Genomic DNA, 27,708 nt, shown 5'->3' on the forward strand with positions numbered 1-27,708 from the left:
ATGCGTAAATGAAAGAAGACAGAAAAAATAAAGCAACGCATACGTGACTTGTATATATCATTATTAGGTGACGTGATATTGTATCAAGACTATGTTTCGCTGGGAATCATAATTTTGTACTTTTCAGATTTATCTACACTACGCTTAAACAAAGCGTGACTTGTATATCATTGTTTGATGTTATCATACTACTTCCAGCCTTTATTTCGCTAAGAACTAAATTTTTTGTAATGTTCAGGTTTATCTGGACTACCCTATACATGGTGTGACTTATGTATTGTTTTTTTTATGTCATATTGCATCAACTCTTCATTTCAGTTACAAAATGTTGTAATGTTCAAGTTTATCTATACCACACTTGCGCGTATACATTTTTGTTTGCGTGTTTTCTGTGTACATAAAATTTGAATACGAATTAAAATACTTGCTTCTGATGCATCACATATTTATAGTCCAGAAATCGTCCCCACATGGGACAGCTCTACGTCTTTGGATTCACAAGGCTAAAATCATGGTTTGATTATTCTCGGTGGACACAGGAGATAGCCCAATATGGCTTTAATGTATGAAAAAAACACAGTCCAGCAGGCTCTGATACACTTTTTTTGCTAATGCTGATTATTTCTTAACAGGATGTTTGTGCAAATATATAGATGTGTACAAATTTCTCACCCTTGGGAAAATTGAGAAAAATAAAAACATTGGAGATGGCGACTGTCGAATCAGAAAAATTCATGGATGTCTACATATTCCCAACTAGAAAGATATAAACATGATTAAACTATCGTTTTATATGTTTTTAACATATAACAACGCCATTCATGAGGGTAATTTTTGTGATGATATGTATAAATATGCAAAATCAAACATGGCTTTTAAGACACCCTCAAAATTTACTTTTGTCATATACAGTACTGTGCAAAGTGTTAGGGAAACGGAATATTTTGTCCTTCTTTACATTTTATGGGGTTAATTCTTCCGTGCTATTATAGATTGTAAATTTCAACATTATGGTAATGCTTCACTGATTTCTGTTAACAACTGAATGAGCCAGGGTGAAAATATCTATAATTATTTAGAATACTTGTATCAAGGTCACGTCATAAGGGTTCTATTTGAATAAACGTACTGGTCAGTGAAATAACTGTAATTGTATGCATGCAGTATCTTAACTATACAGAAAAAAAGATAACGTATAGTTATTAACGCTCCACAAACAAACCTTGATAAAAACAATGTATAACACTATATATTAAGTTTTTGTCACGGCCAATACAACGTTGAGAAATGTCGGAAGAACAGAAAGTTTGCATAAGAGTTTTTCTTGACGCTGGTTGGACTTTCTGACAAATTATTGCAGACTTGAAATACTACCCAAACACTGTCAAGTACACCCTAGACTGTGAGACCGAGACAGGTAAATTTGAAATTATGAAAAGAAGAGGTAGAACATTTCAACTCAATGATACTAATGTTACGTATCTTTGTTTATGCAGCTTTTGGGACAGAAAGAAGACTGTCACTGATCTCAAGCATGAGAGAAACGACCATGTACCAAACAACAGAAAAGTGTTCAGATCTATAGTATAAAAAAAGACTCAACGAGAATTGAATATTTAGTCTTGTAGTGATTAAAAAATTTATACTTCGATCTCTATATATTGCTAAGAGACTGAAACTTGCTAAAATGTACACAAACTGGACTATTTATTATTGGAGAATTATATTATGCACGGATAAATCCAAATTTGAAATATTTGGTTCAAAGCGTAGGTTGTACATCTGGAGGAAGAAAGATAAATATGCATAGCACTTAACATGGTGCATGGGGGTCGTTTTCTGCTGAGACGACAGAGATATTTGTAAAATACAATAATGGACCAGCGCAAGTACCATCAGGTACTGATTGGTTTGCGTATTATTCGTAAACGATTCTACTAATGATTCCAAATGTCATATAACATACGCAAAAATAAGTTCACTAAAATGGTCTTCATACAACCCCCCATCACAATCCAATTGACCAAATCTGGGATTTAAGAGATTAAAAATTTGAGAAATCAAAAGCTAATTTCAGTGAAACTTTATGCGAGTCTATTTGAAATATTTGAAGTAAAATCCCAATGGACACTTTGAATGTATATGTTGCAACAATTCCTGGAATCATGTCTGCAGTTATTAAAGCAAGAGGGTGACGCACACATTTTTAATTGTTTGTTGAGCTTAATTACTTAAACTAGCATTGTTGTACTAAGTATGAAGATTAATAACGTTTTAATGTTTCACGTGTCATTTACCTTCTATCGTTCTTTGAAATTACTCTGAAATATAATTTTTGACTTTCTCGTAACACTTTTACACAGTACTGTAATTATCAACTATGGTTGAGAATAGTCTGGCTACTAAAGGTCCTCAGTTCATAAAGTGTGATAGATGCCAGAAGAGTGTTTTATTTATAAAATGTTGGGTTAAAGAGTTCCTTTGGATGCTAGTGGCCAGGACATACACGATATTTTCAGGGTGTGCAGGTAAGAAAAGTATAATGGTTTTGGGGTAAACTTGCAGAAGTGGAGAGGGAAAAATGTAAATTTCTTGCTTAACCTAAATTCAAGCCTATCCTTGCTCTTAAATGCATTATGTTACAAGCTTTTAGATCTATTTCCTTTCTTATCTTTCCTGAAATCCTGTTAACCAACCGGTTCCAAACGCTTGCTAGTAATAAAGGGGAGCACATAAAGGAAACAGATGGGATCACAAGGCCTGACAATGTGAAATATAGAGAAGTTATAGTTGGAAGTAAATCTAGTTAGACATGTAGATTATAGTAGTATGTGGAATAAATAGGAAACAAATAATATAATTATGCTATTCAGAGAGATAGTTAAGGGTGCTAGTAACAATGCAGATTTTTGGTTCATGTTGGGTCTAATGGTTCAAGGAAAGACGGGTCTGAGGAGCTTATTGATAAGTATAAAACACTGATTAAGAAAGGAGTTCATAGCTTGATTTGCTCAGGATATTACCAAAATAAATTGTGGGGATGAGATACTAAGTAGGTCACTAAGATTGAATGTCAGGCTTAGATAAATATGTTGGGATGAGCAGATAGATTGGTTGGATTTGTGAGAAACTTTAATGGGAAAGATAATCCTTTTGAAATGAATGATTTAAATTAAAACAAGGCAGGAGCTAGCATGTGCTACTAACTCAACTGTACACAGAGATGAGGACTATAATATTAGTAAAACAGGAAGTATAATTAAAAATAAAACATGTACAAGAGGCATAACACATGAAATTTAAAATTTATGATAAATTGCTACGAAAGTAATACTAGAAGCATTAGCAATAAATTCGATGAGTTCGAAGGAGTTGTGGAAACTGAGGATTTTAGTGTTATGAATTTTACTGAGACTTGATTGGATTTAAACAATTTTGATTAAAGATTTTTTTTGAAACACCACACTACAGATTATTTGCTAGATATAGAGTATTCGTAAAAGAGGGAGGAATATCTTTTTATGTCAGTAGCGAATTGCATCCTGTTGAACTAGAGCATATCAAAGAAAATAGCACTAAAGTTAAGTTAGTTTGGGTTAGTGGATATAAAAGGAAAAGTATTGTAACTGGGTGTTGTTATAAACCACCAGGTCAGAATGTGGAAATTATAGAGTAATTCTTGATGACGAGAAACCCACTTGAAATAATATAACTCAGAACGTCTGGTAGAGTATCAACACTTTTATTGATAGTAGTGAACGTTTCAACTTTCTAGGTCATCTTCAGGTTATGCCTCTTTCTTAACCTGAAGATGACCTAGGAAGGTTGAAACGTTATTCTCTTCTTATCAATAAAAGTGTTAATACCCATACCAGTCGTTCTGAGATATATTTTTAGTGAGTAATTGTATGATGAGAACAGAATGTTACCTGAAAAAATGTTATTGTGGGATATTTTATTTCCATTGGTATTCATCAGGAAAATTTCGAGTTTGACAGTGAGAGGGATAGGATTTGGAAATTGTCCAAGGTACTTTTGTATCCCAACTGGTGATGGAACCTACAAGAGAGGAAGTTATATTATGTTTAATATTAGTATCTGATATGAATACGACAGGCAGAGTTGTAGTTTAGGGTCACTTAAGTACAAGCAAACTTGGGATTTTACTACATGTAAAAATGAAGAAGAATAGTGTTCCGAATTTCAGGAAAATCAATTTTGATGGAATGAGACATTATCTGCCTTCTGTAGGTTGAACTACTGAGTTATGAGGGGATCTTGAAGAAGTGTAGGAAGCATTTAGGGAAAAATTAATATGCATTCAGAACAAACATGTTCCATATGGAAAAAAGGGGCAATGGAGCAGAATAAATCAATATGGTTTATTGAAGGTTTACAAAATTATATTAGTAATAAACACAATAAATTCAAGAAATTTAAGCTTACTGAAAATAAGAAGAACTTGAGGGACTGTACAATATCAAGAGAGCTGGTTAGAAAGGAAGATAAAAGGATAAAAACAGCATATCAAAGAGTGTTGGCTGAAAGAGTTAAATCCAACAATAAGAATTTTTATGTATATGATGGGTAAGTAAAATGTTAGGTTTCTTAAAAATGATAGTGGGAAGCTGATCCCAGAAGACTATGAGATGATAAATTTATTAAATTATGTGTTCCCTTTAGTTTCATGAAGGAAAATACAAATATTATGCCTCAACAAAGCACTTAATATGTGAGAAAAATATTGATATAATATTATTTTTACTTCTGATATTATAAGAGAAAAGTTAGGAAACCTAAAACTGATCAATCCCATGGACCAGAGAACTTTCATTTTAGATGTCTAAAATAAATTAAAGATTTTATTTGTGAACCACTAGCTATTATTTTTATAGATCATTGAGTAGTGGAAGAGTATTAATCGTTGGAAGTTGGCTAGTGTTAGTCCAATATATAATGGAGGTAATAAAAAATTATCCAGACATTTATAGGCCAGTTATTCTTACGTCAGTAGTTGGAAAGGTTTTAGGAAATATGATTGAAGATGCATTGCAGAATCTCTTGAAGCAATTTAATATTGTGTCAGATAGCCAGCGTGGTTTCACTAAGGTGAAATCTTGTTTAACAAATCTTCTAACATTCTTTAAGGATGTTACTGCATGTGCTGAAGAAGTTAATACTGTGGACTTTATATATCTTGATTTTCAGAAAGCGATTGATAAGGTGAGTCACAAGAGATTTGTTACAAAACCCAAATCTGTGTGTGGGGAATATATTATTAAACTAGTTGGAAACTGTCTGGAGAGTAGAAAGCAGAGAGTAGTAATAAATAGAGTTAGGTCTGGATGAATCACAGTTACAAGTGGTGTGCCTCACAGCTCTGTGCTGGGTCCTCTGCTATTTGTGATTTATATTAATAATATTGACTCTGAAATTACTGGCAGAATATTGAAAGTTACAGATGACACTAAGATTTTTGGGGTGGTTAACTGTATCAAAACTGCTGCAGACTTACAAGAAGATTTAGGTAATTTTGATGCATTGGCAGATGATATTTAACTATCTATAATGCAAGGTGACACATGTAGGTTTTTCGCAATTCAAATCATTATTACAATATCAAAGAAAATACATTAAATACTATGGTCGAAGAAAATGTTCTTGTTGTTATGATTGAAAAAATCACTTAAGTCGTTTAAGTGTACTGGAGTTAATAGGATTTTGGGTGACATCTATAGAAATATTGAATACAAGACAGTTGATATTATTGTTTCACTGTATGTATCACAATTAAGGCTTCATTAAGAGTACTGTGTACTGTTTTGGTCTCCCTTGTCAAGAAGGGCATTAAGTTGTTGGAGAAGGTTCAGAGAAGAGCCACCAGGATGATACCTGAGATGATGAGATTGTCCTATGAGGAAATACTAAAATATCTAAACTTGTTTTCTCTGAGAGAAGGTTCATAGAATAATTAATTGAGGTGTTTAAGATTATTAAGGGTATTTATGATGTAGATCCATCAAACCTTTTCGTCTTTAACAGTGAAAATAATAGATCAAGGAATCATAAATTCAAAATTTCGTAGTGTGGGAGTTGTCTGCAGTTTAGACACTGTTACTTTTGAAACTGGGTAGAGGCAGAAAATTTAAATGAGTTCAAGAATAGATTGGATGAATACATAAGTCGTAAGGGGTAGTTATAGTTGGGAGCTGGAGGGAACATCCATGATGAGCTGATAAACCTCCTTTTCGTCCTTTTAAAATTTTACAAAATTCTTTCTATTCCATAGGTTGGATTAATCAGGGGTTGACTGCAAATTGTGTTTTGTATATATATTGTTTTAAACAGGTGATGGATGTAAACAAAATATAAATAATTTTCATTTGAAATATGCTAACTTTTATGTTATCATACAGTCTAGATTTTCATATTTTCTATTTCCATTGACACTTTTATGTTAATTAGAAGAGTCTGCCACCTTACATTCTCAAGTATTTTTTTTTCTCTGTCCAGGAAATCACCTTTAAAAATTGTAAGGTTAAGGAAAATATTAATCTTAAAGTAAAGGTAACTTTTGTTTTATGCTGTCATTCAAGAGTGGTCTAGATGCTATACAAAACTTAAAATTGTATTTACTCAACAAACTCAGTAGTGCCTAGAGCACTGTGTGCGACATGTAATTGCTGTATTTTTAACTTTCTTTATCAGGTAGAGCGTGAAATTGCTATCATGAAAATGATTGAGCATCCTCATGTTTTAAAACTGTATGACGTCTATGAGAACAAGAAATACCTGTAAGTATTCTGTATAAATTGCTCTAGTCGTATTTTATTTTCCTAATTGTAGTAAAGATGTACAAGCGTTAACTATTTGGAGACAAACACTAAACAGAAACTCACACTTTTAAGATGGAAATGAAATGCTGTGATTTTAGACTATTTCAAAGTTTTGTTGCTCAGTTCGTTAAACATAATCTGAATCATGTTCTCATGAACTTCTAACACTCATATCAAAAAGGGATTTTAACTATGACGTTCTAACCAAAGCATCAAGGAGCAAGAACTTTTGGGGTTAACAGTAATATTTATATTTTATGTTATCATTTGATGGCCTAAGTTTCCTTTCATCCTTATTTATAAGAGGTAAAAACATACCCCTAATCCACAGAGATATAAGAAACAACTACTATCCACCCTGATGTAAAACACTAATCTACACAGATCTGAAACATGCCCACAATTCACATAAACTTTAAATACACCTGCGATACACAAAGGCCTAAAAAGCATTCAGCATAACACTGGTGTAAAACACAAACTCCTCGATAAATAACAAAAAATACCAGCGAAATAAACGCAATGATTTAATTTAAATTTTTTATTCCAGCTATAGCTTACAAATATTAAAAGGAAAATGTTAGTTGAATAAACTTAAATTAAACATATAATACTGAAAAATTCTAACTGTAAACAAAAAAGTATTATTTTACTGGTTGGTTTCTGTTATAGATATCTTGATATCTGTAGTTTTGCCGAGCTTCCACATAAACACAATTTTTACGTTTATTGAAAAATTAAACTTTTACAATCTTCGTGAGTTTGCTAAAAACCAGCTATATAGATCAAAGATCAAACGTATTGTATGTTTATATAATGAAATTATAAATACTTTTCAGAACTGACCAATCACAAAGCGAGTCTTGAATTCCATGGACGATCAGCTGCTCCCTCGAGCGGTAGTCGGAAAAAAATACTTATTTGACTAAATTAAAATGAAAAGTCATTTTAAACAGTTCGTGGTGTTGTTTCAGGTACCTCGTGCTTGAGCACGTGTCAGGAGGTGAGCTGTTTGACTATCTACTCAAAAAGAGACGTCTTCCGGCCAAAGAAGCACGAAAATTCCTGTGGCAAATTATTTCCGCTTTAGATTTTTGCCATAAACATTGCATATGGTAAGAAGCATACGTTATTATTGGTGTTCTCTTGCTTTTCATTTCGCTAAAAGGAGCGTTTCGTCTTAGTTTCTTCGTTACGTTTCGTTACTTTGTCCTCGGAGCGATTATGAAATGGGCAAGCCATTGGTGGAATAAAGTAAGTTTTGGTATTCAGCATTTTTAAACAAACATAAATATTGTTTTGTTTGTCCATATTTTAACAGTCACCGTGACCTAAAGCCAGAGAATCTTCTTCTGGATGACCAGAATAACATCCGAATCGCAGACTTTGGGATGGCATGTCTTCAAGTTGAAGGTACCATGTTAGAGACATCTTGTGGGTCCCCGCATTACGCCAGTCCAGAAGTTATACGTGTAAGTAATGACAGATAATCTAGTTCTGATGGCATAGATAGAGAAATTATTTGTATAGTGTTTTTATATACTCGTAGAAATACTGGAAGATATATGGATAGTGTTAATATGATTATTATCGCAAAATGTACTGAAAAATATCAAATCAACCAGTTCTTGTCCTTCTTCAGGGGGAAAAATACGACGGTAGACGAGCTGACGTGTGGAGCTGTGGAGTAATCACGTTTGCGATGATAGTGGTAGGCCTATTCTTAATTTCTATATATAAATCTTAAGCATTATTCTCACTAGTCTGCTTTTTGGCTTCACCCAAATAACTATTTACAGATAACTTTGTTACATTTATGTAAGTCTTCACTTTATATGTATTAAAAGCCTAATTAACTGAAAATCTTCGTAAATTTCAAAGAAAAACAAGATACAAATATCACTCAGCACTTTAGAACAATAAAACACTAGCCTTGACTTGTTATACAAGTACAATTAATAAAAACGAATTTGATAAATATTATACAACCATTAACTTACAAAAAATATAGAAAAACACATATAAATTTCTATTCCATGGTGATTAATTTATTTCTGTTGGTTTCCCGATTCGGACCGATGCGTTGTTCAAAACATATTATACCGGCCTTATGTAACTAGCAAGACATACACGTTGTTTAACATGACGAAATATTAATTTTTTCACCTGTAAACAGACGTATTATCTTCTTTAAACGCGCGTGTTATTAATGTCGCCACCTCTAAACAGCTAAAGTTTGTTTTTTTTAAGCTATCTAATTTTTTCTTCACCGCGAGTAGTTTAAACAGATTTTTAGAGCTGTAAACGTACCATTGAACAACCAGGTGGCAAACAGTTAGATGTGTTATTTAAAAGCACATGAGGTTATTATTTCCAACTGTAAACAGTTGGATATATTGTTTAAAGCACGTGCTATTAATGTCATCACCTGTAAATATTCAGGCACATATCTCAGTCATATTACTATAAATTATACTGTTCGTAGAATGTATAATAATTTTAAAATTATTTTAAAAAAATAGAAAGCAAACTTCTAATTGTGTCTGAAGCCGCTTGGATTTCATACTAACCTCCCACGCATTTTATTTGTTTCAAAAGCTAGTCGACGTAAATAAATATGTCACGACAGAATTGCCAGTTAGGTGTTTTTAATGTTTACGATTACAAATCTTTATATTCTCACTAGAAAATCTTAATAGTTATCTGACTCCTTGAGATTAGATTTTTCCACATTTCTTCCGCCTTCATGGTAGTCATTGGAAGCTGAATCTAGAAAGGATTCGTTAAATTTGTACCAAACTTAAAAAAAGAACAGGTCATTAATCAAGTTGTCTTATTGTTTAGGGATCATTACCTTTCGACGATAAGAATTTACGGATTTTGCTAGAGAAAGTTAAGCGAGGGTGTTTCATATCCCTGAATTTGTCCCCCACGAATGTCAGGAATTACTAAAAGGAATGATTGAAGTCGATCCGGAAAAGCGGATGACGGTAAGTGTGGAATTTATCTTTAGATGAGAAGGAAAAGCAATAAAGGGCTGATTACAAACTGTTTGAGTGATGAACAGGGGCCCGGCATGGCCAAGGCGTTCGACTCGTAATCCGAAGGTCGCGGGTTCGAATCCTGATCGCACCAAACGTGCTCGCCCTTTCAGCCGTGGGAGCGTTATAATGTAACGGTCAATCCCACTATTCATTGGTAAAAGAGTAGCCCAAGAGTTGGCGGTGGGTGGTGATGACTAGCTGCCTTCCCTGTAGTCTTACACCGCTAAATTAGGGACGGCTAGCGCAGATCGCCCTCGAGTAGCTTTGCGCGAAATTAAAAAAAAAATGTGAACAGAGAAGAACTTCGCTCTTTGACCAAGGAAACCTAACATATTTTTTATGTTCAGAAACTTAGCTGAGGTAGTATATTTTCAAATTTCTTTGAACTGCTTTTTGGAAAACTAATTAGATTTCTTTTTCTCGCACAATTGTTCTAAATCGTGTTTTAATAGCTGTTAATTGTACAATTGTATTAATAATGGAATAATATCACAGCGTTTTTCGTTATAATAATTGAAGTTTGGTGCAAAGCTACATGAGGGCTATCTGCGCTAGCCGTCGCTAAATTAGTAAAAGAGTAGCCCAAGAGTTGGCGGTGGATGGTGATGACTAGCTGCCTTCCCTCTAGTCATCACCACCCAATGCCAACTCTTGGGCTACTCTTTTACCAACGAATAATGGGATTTACCGTAACATCATAATGCCTCCACGGCTGAAGTGGGGAGAAAGTTTGGTGTGACGTGAATTCGACCCCGCGACCCTTAGATTACAAGTCAAGTGCCTTAACCATCTGGCCATATCGGACCAATAATTGAAGTGCTCAGTCATGAAACATATAGCGTGTAAAAGATAACGGCTTAGTAAAACGTTATGATTCCTTTCAAGTAGATGTAGAGATAATTTAGTTGCTGGAGAATATAGAATAAAATGACAAACGTTTTACTTAATTTTACAAGTGTTAATTTGTCTGTCTTTTTCTCTGATAGCTTTCTGAAGTAATGAAACACCCCTGGATAAATGGGTAAGTTCATTGTTCTTTGGAGCTATAGAATCTAATTTTGGTTATTACATTATACCTTGATTGTTTAAACAGGTCTTTTGAAGAAACATCACGTGAGTATTGTATGTTTATTAGGCATCTAAGACCTCTCTAAATATTAAATTTATGTATGATCTACTCATAAAGATGTCTCATTGTTACAAGAAAAATTCTATACTCGTTTTATACAACATGGGTAAGAATTATTAGACGAGTATCTTTTTATTTATATCATCACTAAAGAAAAAGATGGATATCGATATACTGTCACTCTTCGGCAACTCCAGTCAAAGTAAATTCATAATGATACATATTTAATATACTAAAGTATTCATACTTTTATTGTTTAGGGGAAGTAGGACACTATCTAAGCCTGAATATCCCATCACAGATACCATTTCGGTAAGTATGTAGTATTAACTACAATATGTTTTGTTAGTTTAAGATTTTCTAAAAAGCTTCACAAAGTGTCATCTCCTCGTAACCTTACTCACTTTAGTGTAGAAGGAAGGCAGCGAGTCAAAAACACCTATTGCCAACTCTTGAGCCATTCGAATAGAAAAGTGGAATTTTATCCTCTCCTTTCAGTGCACGTACGACCCCAAAGTGTGTGACACGTTCTTGCAGCAATGAACCGCAAAACGTTATCCTTTAAATTCATGTTGATCAATAATCCACGTTTGGCTTAATAGCTTCAAGATTAGACTTATTAATTGGTATGACGAGATAGTTTGAGGATTTTTAGCATCTGATAAGAGGAGAAATCTAAAATAGTTAGTTTGTATACAATGTGAATGATTAAGAATCGCACACAATGAAACAAACAAACCTCTTTTGTCATGTACATGTATGGTATGTAATGTCTCATATATTTGCATGATACACTATTACTCACCAGTTTCAAACAATTACATTTTTAAATTAAAGACATTCCCAGGTACAGTTAAATTTAAAATCTTTTTATAGTTGGGACTTTAAACATTGTATTCCATTGTCTAAAACTTCTGGTTAAAAGAACTGAAGGACTGAGTGTCGCCTAGAAACTAATAGACTCGGATTGTAAATCCGAAATTTCATGATCCGTGGGCTCTTGTCATAAAACATTTTCTCTGCATTTTTGAAGCGGTGAGTGGATTATAAGAATGACAGTCAAATCTCACCACCTGGTCAGACAAAAGTATTTAAAGAGTTGGCAGCAAGTTATAGTGGTAAATAGTTTCGCTATGATTTATTAACTCAAAAATTAGGAAGGATTGTGCGCCGATAGTTTTACTGTATAATTGCTTGAAAATCCTGAAAGAAATAAACAAACAGAAACTTATTAAATGAAATTAAAAGTTTTGTTGTCATGTATCAATAACTGTGAAAAGCTTCTTTCTCTTCACGTTCCTTTTTTGGTAATACTCAACAATATAATCTCTGCTTAACAAACAACCATCACCTGATTGTTCTTAGGCTAACTATGGTGTTCATGTTGAATGCTCAATTTATGTTGATTTATTAGAAAGGTCTATTTTTATTCTTTGATATCTGATAACTTTGGTGATACGACAGCAAAATAATTTAATTCAGGAATTTTATGACATTGAGTTGCAGCCAATAGTAAAATAAAAGTTACGATGTGTAATGTTTCAGTTAATTCTTACTTCACGTTTATGAATTAAATTAGACTACAAATAGGCCTACTATTACTAACGTTACACAGTCAGTGTTTAAAAAGTTTTAAGTAGTGAATAGATATTATTTTGGTGTTTTGTCACATATATTACTACTTGGACTTAAAGCAACAATAAAAATAAACGTTTATTATTGTCAAATATCTTTTATCATTTGTACAGTCGAAAAAGTTAAAAATTTATGTTGGAGTGTCCGCACGGTGTTTTCTACTTCCTTACCTATAGGCCCGGCATGGCCAGATGGGTTAAGGAGTTTGACTCTTAATCTGAGGATCGCGGGTTCGAATGCCGTGGGGGGCGTTATAATGTGACGGTCAATCCTACTATTCGTTGGTAAAAGAGTAGCCCAAGGATTGGCAGTGGGTGGTGATGACTAGCTGATTTCACTCTAGTCTTACACTGCTAAATTATGGACGGCTAGCGCAGATAGCTCTTGTGTAGCTTTGCGCGAAATTCAAAACATACCAAAACCTTACCTATACTACAGAGAAAAGGTTCAAAAGTAATATTTAAGTTTCTTTAAGAGTGCACACGTACTTTCATTCAAGATACCATTTTATTTTTTTTTCTCTGTATTTCGTGCTAAAAATGTGATGATTCAAGGAAATAATAACTTCGAGATTGATAAAATAATTAAAGAGTAATGGTATTATAGAGGTACTATGAAATTCGTTTTAGTTACATTTATAAATTTCGTTAATCATTCAACAATGGCTTCCCGTCATTTTTAGTGAAATTCTATGTTAGTATGTATATAATCTTTGCGAAGCTGGATTGTGAATACATAATACATATGTTTTTAACATCTCCAGACGTACATTATACCAACAGAAGAAGATATGGATACAGATGTCCTGAGAAATATGATGTCTTTGGGATGTTTTAAAAACAAACCGAAACTACTGGAAGGTCTCCTAAATGCAAGGTACCTACAGTTTATCATGAAGAACGGTCAAACTTTACTAAGTTTATTTTGCACCTCTCAAATTCTCACTTTGATACGAAAATCTAAAAAACTGTTTTTTATGACATAAATCAGGTTATGTACTCTGATTGTCTCAAAACATTATGTCAATAGAGAATTCGTGCAACTATCATCTTCATATTATTGTGAAGCTTCTTCATCCAGATTCACTTGTTCATTATTATTTTGATGGCTTTTTGCATATTTAAGTACAAATACCATGATTCTGACTCTAACACCTATTCTACTAACACAATGTGATAAAATCTGGAGAAAAACTTCACAGCTACATGAATGTCAGTTGTTTTTAGGTTTATTGTTCTTTCTTCTAGTCATACTGTTTTGTTTTCGGCTTCTTTCTTACCTTCTGAGTATTAACAATCAGAAAGTCTTTAGACTGAGGTGTTCTATAATATGTGAGAACAACACCGTCGTTAGGAGATTTAATGTAACAAATAAAACACTTCTTTTTAAACTAATATTGATTGTACAGAAGTTCAATAATTATAAAATCGATTAATGAGTAAAACTAATATTTTTCAATACAAATCTGAGTGAAAGTCGTGTCAGTGTTTCTTTAAAGTTTGTTTGGTTTGTGTTTACAGTACTAATGGCTTATGTTGCAGTACTGCTGGTTTTAATTTACAATGTTACTCGTTTAAGTTTATATTATTGATAGTTTATGTTGCAGTGTTACTGGTTTATGTTGAGAGTTTAACTGCTTTGTGTATTCTTTATTACTGGTTTGTGTTTACAGAACTGCTTTTTTGTAATTACAGTATTACTGATTTATGCTTGAGTATTGCTGTTTGTGTTTACAGTGTATCAGATTGTGTTTACAACATTTAAAGTTGTGTTACAATTTAGGGTTATATTGCAGTATTGCTGGTTTGTGTTTACAGTGTATCAGGTTTATGTCTACACTATTGCTGATTTGCGTTTACAATACTTATTGTTTATGTTGCAGTATTACTGCTTTTTGTTTACAACATTTACTGTTTATGTTGCAGTAGTGTTGGTTTGTTTTTACAACAATGCTGGTTTTGTTCACAACATTGATGTTTTGTATTTACAGTGTATCTCGTTTGTGTTTAGAACAATGCTGGTTGTGTTTACAATACTTCTTATTTATGTTACAGTGTATCTCGTTTGTGTTTAGAACAATGCTGGTTGTGTTTACAATACTTCTTATTTGTGTTACAGTGTTTTGCTAATTTGTTTTACAATGTACATGGTTTGTGTTTACAATATTTCTGGCTCATATTACAGTATTGCTAGTTCCTGTTTATAGTATAGCTGATTTGTGTTGCTGGTTTGTATGACAATGTTGCTAATTTGTTTTCATAGTACATATGGTGTGTGTTGAAAGTGTCACTAGCTTGCAGTAAAGTATTGCAGGTTTGTATTTCAGCCACAACACGGAGAAGGTAATATATCTTCTTTTGCTGCATCGGAAGGAAAAGGAGCCTTCCTGCGAAGACGATCACGAAATAAGGAAAGTTCAGCGCAGGAATATGTCCGAATCCGGTGAGTTCAGCGCTTGGAATGTGTCCGAATCCGGTGAGTTCAGCGCTTGGAATATCCTGACTAAAGCACTAAATCTTCCCTACTGGTTTAGAATAAGGAGTGTTTGTGTAATGTCTTTAAATGCTGAAGAGAACACTGAAGAAATTGAACATGTTTCTTATTGCAATCATCAGTGTCCGTAATTCTTTCTGTAGGATGTTCCACACACTTCTTTACGTTATTCCTTATCTCATAGTTCAACCTTATCAAATATGCAACAAATAAATATTAAATGCTGTTCAAAGATACTTCGGTATATATGCCATAGCAATGAACTATACAATGTATACCAATCAAGATTATCTATATATATTGTATTAATTTATGTGATGACTAATCAGAAGTCAGTCTCGTTAAATAAGGACAGCTTATATATTAAAAATAGATGGCAAAACACATTATATTTGCTTTTATATAACATGAACAATGATTTCTTATTTCTAATGTTTATTTTAGTTGATCCCCCGGAAAAAAGAGTAGATTCTTGTAAGATGAACGGGAAGTTAAGACCTAGGTAAGAAATGTCATAAAAATAATTATAAAGCTACTGACTGAAGCTGAAACACATTATAATCCCGCAATATTCAGCCATAATCGTTTTAGTCACTTAAGATATATTCCAACACAGTTATTATACACGTTATTTTCTTCAAGTCCCACACAAGTAAGTAAACTAGTATGAAATAGTTGCTTCATTTTAAACTGAAATACGTTGCTTAATCTTCTTGTGTATAAGGTAGCTTAACAATGATTTTGTATGTAAAGTAACTTAATAGCGTTTTCCATAAGCTCAGTTACTTAATAAGGTTGTTTAAATGATGCTTACTGTTTCATTACACCCCAGCAAATGTCAAATTCTTAAGTGGTGAAACAGCGGTAAATCTTCGAACTTACAATACTAATATCAGGGTTTGATTCCCGTTGATGGACACAGCAGATAGCCCAATGTGGCTTTTTCATAAGGGAATCCACACTTTTTTTAAATTTATTGTATTATGTAACACAAATTTTGTTCCTAGATAGTGTCTTATTTCTTCATTGCTTATGTTGTAAAAGTACAGAAAATGGTCATTATTCCTTTTAAACTTTGCTTTTGTGACCTGTATAGTAAAATTTAGAAATTAACATATTTTATATGTAAAAATGGGCATATTTGCACATTTTCATTTACATAAGGTCTGAATAAAAGAACATGTGAATCAAGATTTACATATATTTATACTAAAGTTATACAAAAATGAACAAAAATTTTTAGAAGTGAGGAGTTTTTCGAGATTTGCAACTGTAATTTAAACCACTTTCACGTATCAGCCCCCAAATATAGTCTTCTATCATGTTTTCGTTGTATGTCACTTGGTAGCGACGTTCGAAGTCCAGTAAATCTTGGTAGAAGCTCTCGCCTTGCTCCTCTGAGTATGCTCCCATGTTCTCCTTGTATTTATCAAGATGAGCGTCAAGGATATGAACTTTCAGAGACATCCTGCAGCCCATTTTGCCGTAGTTCTTCACCAAAGCCTCAACCAGTTCCACATAATTTTCGGCCTTGTGATTGCCCAAGAGGCCCCGAACCACTGCGACAAAGCTGCTCCAAGCTTTTTTTTCTTCTTCCTACTGAATTTCTTGGGGAATTCTATGCGCTTCAGGATCTTCTTTATCTGTGGTCCAACGAAGACACCAGCTTCGACCTTTGCCTCAGACAGCTTAGGAGCTTAGGGAAGAAGCCTCGAAGATACTTGAAGGCTGCAGACTCCTTATCAAGAGCTGTGACAAATTGTTTTATAAGACCCAATTTTATGTGCAATGGTGGGAACAACACCTTCTGGAAATCCACTGGTAGCTCACACTTGACATTGTGCTTCCCCACAGAGAACTCAGTTTGTTGTGGCCAGTGTTTCCTGTTGTAGTGCGCTGCGGTGTTCCTGCTGTCCCAAAGGCAAAGATAACAGAAAAACTTGGTAAAGCCTTCTTAGAAACCCATCACGAATACCACCATTCTAAAGTCTCCGATAACCTAACAGCCATACTCATCATACTTCAAGGCTTCTAGCAACGTCCTGACGCTGTTATATTCCTTTCTGATACGCACCGAATAAGTCAGGGAAAGAGATGAATACTTATTCTCGATATGGAGTAGCACAACTTTGAGGCGTCTGGATGAGCTGTCAATAAAGAGGCGCCACTCGTTTGGGTTGCTAGCAATTCCAATTGCCTCACACAGACCGGATACGTTGTGGCAAAAGCAGAGTCCATCTTGACGAATGAAGAAACTTGAAAAATGTCCTCTGACTTGCGACATTCTGGAAAATTCTTGTTAGTTCGAGAAAATTCTCTATTAGCCACTTAGCACTGAATCTACCTGGAATGATCTGGAAAATGGATAAATTTGAAGATTTCATTACCCAGGTCACAAAAGCAAAGTTTTAAGAGAAAAATAGGTCTTTTCCATTTATTTTAGACATAAGCAATTGAGAAATAACACTTAAATAAGACTTAATGGTTGGTGGTGGTTGGGAGTTATACTAGTTAATTTAGATAACTGGATGGGACCCTTCATACTAGTATAATTCGTTTACTGGACTACCAATTAATGTCATTTTACCATAATGGGGCTGGAATGCTAACTTCAAGAGATAAATTTATTTAACTTACTTACCTCCAAGTGATAGTATCTTATTTTTATTTTCTCTTCTTCCCCTTTGATTTGGAGAGCAGTAACCTCCCCACAACTGGTGAAATAGAGGTGAGGCTTTGTTGACTTGAGCACTCACATTTCGCTCTTATAATTTCTATTTCTATATCTATTGCTACTCCTTTATTTTATTTATGTGAGACTGGCGAATGAGGTTAAGACTGATAGATGGTGTATCTCCACCACAATGTGGGTCCTATTTCCGCAGTCACCTCCAAAACTTAGGGTACATTTTATATCTCACAGAATAACTTGTACCTAGAGATCCTTTCAATTAATGCAGAGTTTTTTATTTTTGTTTCGGCTTGTTTTTGGTTATAACAAACTAATATCTATATATAAAATCTACATAGTTCTGTATTTTAAAAGTTATAAAAATTGCAGGTATAGAACAGAAAAGTGCCGTTTAAACTAAGCAAGTTAATAATGTTTGTTTTTACAAAATAATTTAACAGCATTTTTTTGTAAACTGATATATTTAATAATATTTATTCAAAGTAAAATAATTTAGCAGTGTTTTTGTAAACTAAACTGCATAGCAATCTGATTTAAGTAACAGTGATTTTGTAATTTTTTAGTTTCTTAATAATGTTTGCATACATAAAGTAATATATGTTTGCGTAGACTAAGCTATTTAACTATATTTACGCAAACAAAGCTACTTAACAATGTTTGTGTAACTTTAGCTATACATCAACGAGTAAATTAAACTACGTAGCGATGTTTGTGTAAACAAAGTTACGTTACAGTTTGTTTAACCTTAAAGTTTTTCAATAAACTGGACATAACAAGGACTACGTATGCCTACTTTTACATCTTTAGTATAATGTAATCTAGTGAAACGAGAGATTTCCATATATTTGTTTAAAAACACTTTACAAAACTCTATCAGCTTGGTAAGCATTGTACTCCAATGAGTGCAACACGAGTACAAGACCTTTGTAACATATAATTTTATTTTATAAATCTTCTTATGAATACCTTAATTAATTTTATGAAATTTTGGTTCACATTTTCTCTAATTATGCTACCAAAGTTGTAAGTTAGTTTTCTCATAGTGCCATATATGTAATTGAGACGTGTTTAATATATGGCTTTTATAAATTATCATAGGATTTCGACAAGATTCACTCTTTAAATACAAATTCACTCAATATTTAAAACTAAAGACATTTATAATAATGTTGGATTTTTTCAGGTATTCGCTTGACCACATGAGTCATGACTCCCCACTGTCCTCTCGACGAATTCCTTACAGGTAAGAATTTTCTCAACCCACTTGAAATACTTGATGTGAATTAATTTAATGAACAGCTTTTTGTTTTCAACTAACTGCTTTATTTTTGTTTGTGACGTAAGTTCAATCTTTTGCAGAATACCATATCACCATTGTCAGAATTTTAGTCTTATTATTGAATAAAGGGGAAACAGATTTTTTTGCGTGTCCATTCTGCACAAATAAAAAACGTTATTTAAACGCGTTTAGACCTTATTAATGTCCGCAGCAAGCTTTTTTATTCTGCCATAGAAAATTAAAGAGGTTCTGATAGTATAAGGTTTTAATCGTATAAACTTTCGTCCTTTAATCCTCATCCTGATGGCTTAGCAGTGAATATGAGAGCCTATCCCGAGATAAAACGGATTTCAATACCTGTCTATGAATACATTACAGATTGCCCATTACGTAACTTTACACTTATAAACAAACAACTATATTCTTAATTAACATATTTCAGAAACAGGAACTTTCTTTGAAAGTTATTTATGTGTGAGTTTTCTTATAGCAAAGCCACATCGGACTATCTGCTGAGCCTACTGAGGGGAATCGAACCCCTGGTTTATGTAAATCCGTTTTTTGGGTGTTTTTTTTCTCTTTATTCATCCCACCTCAGAGAGGAAATATAAACAAAAATACATGAAATAAACACTAGTTAAATAATTAGCATATGGAAAGAAAACATTCCAAGATACCACCTTGTTAAAAAATTACAACAAAAGGTATAAAATGTGTTAGAAAATATAAAAGTAATAGTTAGCGGTAAGTATATAAATCAAATTACAAAAACATTAATAAAACAAAGCAAACAATGGAACACTTGTGATAAAAAAGAAAACTTGTAGAAAAGAATACACTTCATCTTAACAAAGCACCTAACAGGTATCTTTGTCACCAACCTACCATTATAGTGATACAGTAAATGAAACACTAGTTAAGTAATTAGCATATGGAAAGAAAACACTGCAAGATACCTTGCTAAAAAATTACAACAAAAGATATAAAATCCGTTGACTTACCGCTGTACTAGCGGGGGGCGAAAGTTATTTTCCACAGAGAATATTTAAAGATATCTTAATTATTTTCTTGGATTTAAAAATCAATTTTCAATTTATTTAGGTTTGACTCCCTAATTGTATAAACATAATATATTGTTTTAAAAATCTTAAAGAAACATGAAAATATATATCTTTTCATAATAAAGGTTTCGTCAAATGTCAGTAAAGATTTAAATAGCTTAATGTGATCGTTTTTGGCAGTCTCTCGGTTAGTTCACAACATGTAGATGTCATGTTGGTCTAACGAAACCAAATAATATGTCCTCAGTTGACTTTTGATAAGAACAATATTTCGTTAGTGATAACATATGTCATTGTTTTTATGTTATCTAGATATCATTTGAAGAAAAAAATCTGGATTATTCAAAGTTTTGATACAGTAAATAATTTTTAGTTTCATCCTAACAGAATATGAAATATAATTTTGATTCTCACAAATATAACAGGTTATCTTGTCAGAAAGATTGTTTTCGTGTTGATATGCTACAAATATTAAACCTGTTTACGAGGTCTGTTCAAAAAATACGCGGACTGACGTCATAAAACAAAATGTACTTTATTTAGAAGTTACAGATCTGGGACCCCTTCAAAGTACTCTCCTCCCCAACGTACACACTTATCCCAACGGTGTTTCCACTTGTTGAAACAGCCCTGGTACGCTTCTTTTGTAATGTCCTCCAGCTCCTTCGTCGCATTTGTCTTAATCTCGGGAATCGTCTCAAATCTTCTTCCTTTCAAGGGTCTTGTGAGTTTGGGGAACAAGAAAAAATCGCAAGGAGCAAGGTCAGGTGAGTAGGGGGGGGGGTGGGGAAGAACAGTGATCGAGTGTTCGGCCAGAAACTCACGATTTCTGAGGGCTGAATTTCGCAGCAACGCGGCGCATCTTCAATTTTTCGGTCAAAATCTCGTAACAAGATCCAACTGATATCCCACACTCTTCAGCAAGCTCCCTGACAGTCAGACGTCGATTTGCCCGCACCAGGGTGTTGATTTTGTCGACGTGTAGGTCGTCAGTTGACGTGGAAGGACGTCCAGGACGCTCATCATCTTCAATGGACTGTCGACCATCCTTAAAACCTTCATGCCACTTGAAACATGCCGTAAGCTTCATAGCAACATCACCGTAAGCCGTGTTAAGCATAGCAAAAGTTTCAGTCGCAGATTTTCCAAGTTTAACACAAAATTTCACAGCAAGTCGTTGCTTCTTCAGGTCATTCATTCTGAAATCCGCCAAACGAAAAAATCGCACTTCACTTAAAACCGCGTAGCTAATACACAAATGAAGATATCTGCAATCGGGAAATGGCGTCGTAATCAGCTGATCTGTGCGAACCTAGCGACACCAAGTGGATTCCCCTGGAATCAACTGGAGCCGCGCAATTCAAACAGTCCGCGTATTTTTTGAACAGACCTCGTATGTCATTCTGGCTCAAAGGTAAAACAATTACAATGATAATAATAATATATGATGTTGAGCTTTTTTTCACAAAATTGTCGGATAAAGTTTCGTTCTTGTAAAAGTACCAAATGCGCTCCATTGTCACAAAGGTGAGTGATTGTGTTACATTGACACAGAGAAATGTGATTATATTGTCATAAAGATATATATCATTACGTTACATTGCCACAAAGCTATGTCATTGAGTTACATTGTGTTTGGTATATTAATTTATTTCGGACGAGTATTCGATTTATTTTATTACTATGTTAACATATTACTACTACAAATAACCGGAATTTTAATTTAAGCTTAGCAGATAATTAAATGTTAATATGTATTAAATTCGTGTTATATGCCAACAAAATTATTACACACAATTTCCTTTTCAAACACAAATTTATTTTAATAAACAAACAGAAAATCAATACGATTTATAATAATGGTTGTTACTAATAGCTATTACAAATGATGGTTTATATACAAGACTTTTTCAAACTTACAAACTGTATTGGGTCTCATATCCGGTATAAAACTAAATATTATATTGACGATTTAGGTCCACGACGAACAAATTAATTCTGAGTTGATATTGTCACACCAGCTTAAGCTAGCTAACAAGCTGCCATTTCTTGATTGGCCTCACACCGGGTACCGATGAAGATATTTAATGTTCTCGTAAAAATTCTAATGTGCGAAGTAATTTACTGAAGTTAAACGATTTGTAATGTTCGAAATCTATAAAGGTTGCTGTTCAAATTATGTAATTTTTCTATTAATAGACGCTAATCACAATTATAGCTTCCTAGGCCTATAGCACTCTGACTATAGCTGTCCAATAACAATCACTCCTCTCTCGACTTACCACTTTTTATAGGTATCACTCGAGACTCTAGAACCTTCACCAAAGTTTGCTATCAACAATACTGTCAATCGCTAAAATTATATACACACATAGTACATTGTTGATCATTACTCAAGAATTATCTACCACTTTTCAGAACAGAAGGGACTTCTCAATACATAGTCAACAATATGCGCCACAATAAAAAATGAAACTATACAGAAGCATATGCACACACTAAAATAAATATACAACGATAAATTCGTTACAGTTGTCACAAAGACAAGAAATTGTGTTAACTTGTCACAATGAACTTATGTCTGAGAGATGAACCTTCTTGGGGCGTTAAGGTTCTTAGTTTTATTTTTTGTCAAAACAAAACTTATTTTTATGTTATTTGCTACGGATATGTAAAAGCAAAGGAAAAATTACAGAATTCCAAAGCAAACAACCCATTTTTGTAAACTATTACAACAGACCCAAACGAAGCTATAGTACTGCCAAGTCTTACACAAATAAAGCTGAAACCTCTTCGTTGAAATCTCCCAGGCCTGTTGTCATGGGTACCACATGTGAAACTCTTTCAGGAATGCACCCAAATTCTCCAGATATCAATCAAGCTACTTGGAAGTCACGCCTAAATACAACCAGGAATAGTTTTCTCGGAAGTCCGCGTTTCCATAGAAGAAAACTTCAAAGTAAGCTAACTTATAAAATCTCTAGTTTGAAAAGTGTAAATACTAAATTAAATCGTGTGTGTGATTTTATGTGAGAGAACATTATTCTTTCAAATATCTATTATAACGAAATTTATTTATCTTTCTTCTAGCGCCATCACCTTCCGACGATACAGGATCAGATTCCTTGCCAGAGTAAGTTTATGTTTGCTACAAACTAGCTGTGCATCCTTTACGAAAGAAAAACGGTCCAATATCAGGTTAACTACTTATTAACTCATTGAATTACTCAAAATGCTGCCAAGGTGTTCTTAGCAACACGCCCTCCAGTGGCACAGCGGCATGTCTGCGGACTCATGCCGCTAGAACCCGGGTTTCGAAACCTGTGGTGGGCAGAGCACAGATAGCCCATAGTGTAGCTTAGTTCTTAATTCCGAACAAACAGTCTATTTTAGAAACAAACAATATAAAAATTAGCAAACCACTGTCACTGAAATATTAAAATTTGTTTAAAACATTCACTTTTGTGTTAAAAATTTGTTTTTAAACGGGAAAGTAAAGAAAGCAAACTGAAAGTTAATAAAGTGTAGAAACGGATGATATGAGAAGTTAACTTATATTACATATTAGCAATATATACAAATATAATGATGTTTATATGATCATCAGGCTTAACAATGTAATTATAATTGAGTTCTAGTGGATTTTACAAGCTCAAGAAATTTCTACAATAATTTTCTTCTGTGTGAACCCAATTTTTCGTTCGTCCGAGCTAAATTATAGGTAAGAAAGTATTGCTGTTTTTACTATAAATCTGGACTAGAAAATTCCATGTCCCTCTCCCATTCCAGAAGAACAAACAAAGGGGAAATGGGCAGCATTTGCCTAGTTCAACGTGACGCTTATGGTCAAAACCTTGGATAATTAATTTAAAAAACTAACAAAGATAGAAAGAAGAACTTTTCGAAAGACTTTCGTCTTTTGTCTTCAAATTTTAACATAGGTTTATATACTGTCTGGAGGGGTATGTGGATTGAGATAAGCGTGAAGTGTGTGGATGCTTAGACACATGTCTGGTACAGCCTTGGCTATAGCCTTGCCAGTTGCAATCACAAAACTGAAAGTAATGTTTCGTGTAATCATTCACACACCTTTTGCTTACATATCAAAGGGTAACACTGCGAAACGAATCACCTCTCCATTTCTTTGTATGGACCATACCCATTACAGTTTTTAGTTTCTTATCCAATCCCGTAGCAATAATCTTTGGGCCTCAGATGCAGGAAGATCGTGAGATCTTCTTGTAAGAAGAGACCAATGTTAGTGTGGTCCTTACGTTTTTTGTTTGTTGTTTAGTTGTCTCAAGGTCTGAACCGTTGTGCTCGAGTACGTTCGATCCTTTCAACACTGTTGCTCTCATCCCATTTGTTTAATTTCTACAAACATACTTTGAATTTTTTTCTCAGTCCAAAAGTTTTGGATCGAACCCCGAATTCAGCGATATAAGCCATCACCCTGAGACAAAGAAATAGAGACTAAATATTATGAAATTGGCCCTTCTTCATTGCTTTGACTTGTTTGGCCAACAAAAAAAATATAACATAAATTAATATATTAATTATGAATTAGTTTGTAATTTTGAACTGATAGACTAGAAGACAGATAATGAACAACATCTACGATTAACTATTGTTAGTGTGATTTGATCGCTACTCTCATAATGCATCCATAGCCTCTAAAGTGCGTTTTTGGGGCAACGCTTTTGTGTTAACTGCTCTAAAAAAGTAAATTTACTTACTTTTCTTATTTGATTTAACATTTTATGATTTAACCTGTTAACGCGGGTAAAATGAAGAACTTTTATAAGTAATCTGAAACCACATCAAAATTTCTATCATCATAAAGAATGCAGATTCTCGCCGAAATGAATATGACCAGAGTGCTCCCTTGTTAATAGTTGTATTCAGCAAATGATGTAACGTTATTGTATAGTTTTAGTTTACTTAACTATAAGTGCTTTTTAACTTATTTACTTTTATACTGTACTTACATTTCATAAGATTAACCAAGAAGTCCTGGTTTACAAATCTGACTGGTGGTGAACGTGATGAAAGCCGTGTTTTTCTGGTTAAAGAGGTCTCTCTTGGCACAGTCAAAGCAAAACTTGTCCTCTCCTTCTTATCAGTAAGTTTAATTGCATCCCATTTTGGATCTCAATTTATATCTTGTAATAACATTCTCTTTTTCCGGTTCTTTTTTCCGGTAAATTTCAGTTTATTAACTGAATCATAACTATTGCAGCCTGCAGGTTCCTAAAAGGTAAAAACTGTGTTTTTGAGATTAAACTTTTTTGAAAGAGGGTTTGGGCTTGAAATATCAACATTACCATTATTTATTGTGTCATATATTTAATTTTTCCATCTTTTGATTTCTTTTGTCTTTTGTCTTTTTTTTTTTTTTGTATTCTAACTCAGTTTTTCTTCAGAGAAAGGTTCACTCAATAATGTCAGTCACTCATTGGCAATTGTTTGTAAAAACAAATTAACAAAAGAATTTATGTTTCTTGCTTGAGAGGCTTGGTCTAAAATATATACTTCGGAATGATTAAACGCACAACTTCCATGCACTTGATGCACTTTGCAGATAGCAGATCTTACCCATACAGTGTTGTCACACACAACTTTTCAAGTGAATTATCACAAGAGCGAAACAGAAGCAAACGAACGAAATTATCTTCAGCGAGACATTTGTTTTAAAGCAGACGCATCAGTTCTTCCAAACACCAATCTACAATTATTGACCAAAGACAGCGTGAATGGAAAAGAAAATTCTCAGACTCTATCTGTTTATTGTATCTGTTTTATACTAGTTTCAGGTAAGGCATTTGTTTGGTGTTAAAATAACTTATAATTTCTAGAAAGTTAAAAAGTAAAGAACCATTTTTTTAGAAATTTTCAAATAAGAATTTAAAAAATTAATTATAAAAAGCACCCAACAATTCAAATTCAAAACAAGAAAAATCATCAACGCCATTGTAAACAGTAATTTGGTTGATAAACATGTTTAGTTTCCAAATTTTCAGCTTTCCTTATAAAATATTTGTTACTAAGTTATCTATAACATTATTTCAAAACCTAAAACCTATAAACTCGGAAGATTACTCGTTTTAGTATGCAATGTTGTAAAGACATGCTGATATTTTAGTTTCTCATGAATAAGTGGTGAGTGATGTTCTTATAACACCAATAATGATAGAAGTTTGTCGTTTTCTGATATACAATGAGATATTAAAGTCATTCGACGACAATTTAAGTGTTACGTTTTTTTTTTTAGGTTGATATACAGATAAATAGGTGTAACTCTAACTATCAATATAATACGTATTAACATTTCTGGTTATCATTTATTAGCAGCTATCTTTTGTGCTAAAAAGTCTAGTCGTCAATTTTAGTGACATAAACAAAGAACAAATTATGGAACATTTGAATCGAATTGTACTTAATCATTTTCAGGTTCAGTTCAACTTTTCAAGCGAGTTTGCGACCAAATCCAAGAGCAACTTTTGAAACGTTACAGAAATAACTCCTCCCACATTAGTAGAAGTCCAACGGCAGATCTTGTAAGCGATTCTTTCTTTTACTGTGATAATGCATTCCCTGGCATTGTTAAGAACCAGATACTCGGAGAGTCTAGAAAAGCAGTGGTTCTCAGTGAAAATACTGTTAAGGACCAGCCTGTTGTGGAATCAAAGAGATCAATGGTTCTTTCACTTTGCAGATCAGTTCAACACATTACATCCGACATTTTGATGTCAAAATCCGTGGTAACCAACAAAACATGAAAACCAGAGATCCACGGATGTCGATTTGATATTCGTCATTAATTTTTGAAAGACGGGTAAAGTCAATGATGGCTGCTAATGCTTCATTATCTATGCCTAAATTCGGTCATATAATCACACTTCTTGTGTCACTTTGTTGTTTAACACCCGCACTTTTAAAAGTTACGATGGTTTTAGTGTTTTGATGTTGGGTTGAACACATTCAAAACCCAGAAGTTCAGATATTCCCTCAACACAGTATAAGTGCTTAATTTCTAACAGATCTCTTCCAATCTAAGATCTAGAACCTATTTCGGAATTTGTTTAATATAAGGGTGAAAACACCATAATTAGTTCTAAGATTGCTTCAACTATTTCGTGAATTGATATTTCACAGACTTAGTCAATTACATTATTTTATTCGAAACAAATCCCAAATAATATCCTCAACAGCTTTTAAATTTTTATCTTAAATTCCCCACCCCAATTACAAACAGGGATCCGCATTTTTTCTGCAAATTGAACACTGATACTAATTAGTTTCTTGTAAAAATCATTTAACGCAGTTGTTCTGTTAAACAAATATCCTCACTTATCACTTAGATATCTATGTCATATTATTATTCTTTGTAAGCTTAACTTGTTCGCATAGTACTTATAAGTTATCGTATGACAATGATTTATTTCTTAATAAAATATCAGGATTGTAAGTTTGTAATAAAAGTTCAAAACGAGTTCAGAATTTACATGTCATAAAATTGTATCTTAATGACATCTCTAG

At 33.4% G+C, this 27,708-nt stretch overlaps 1 pseudogene across 1 annotated transcript; it reads left to right on the forward strand.

Moving 5' to 3' along the window:
• The first annotated feature begins 1,875 nt into the window (after positions 1-1,875).
• LOC143236218 (serine/threonine-protein kinase BRSK2-like) lies at positions 1,876-27,708 on the forward strand (annotated as a pseudogene). Its single transcript, XR_013019512.1, has 18 exons — positions 1,876-1,899; positions 2,493-2,528; positions 6,709-6,794; positions 7,811-7,951; positions 8,158-8,308; positions 8,479-8,547; positions 9,681-9,826; positions 10,867-10,901; positions 11,270-11,321; positions 13,408-13,520; positions 14,971-15,187; positions 15,281-15,639; positions 19,013-19,072; positions 22,908-23,128; positions 23,260-23,302; positions 25,168-25,291; positions 25,751-25,982; positions 26,620-27,708. The product of XR_013019512.1 is annotated as a serine/threonine-protein kinase BRSK2-like (transcript).

Source organism: Tachypleus tridentatus, chromosome 13 (genome assembly GCF_004210375.1).
Source record: "Tachypleus tridentatus isolate NWPU-2018 chromosome 13, ASM421037v1, whole genome shotgun sequence".
In the NCBI taxonomy this organism is placed as follows: domain Eukaryota; kingdom Metazoa; phylum Arthropoda; class Merostomata; order Xiphosura; family Limulidae; genus Tachypleus; species Tachypleus tridentatus.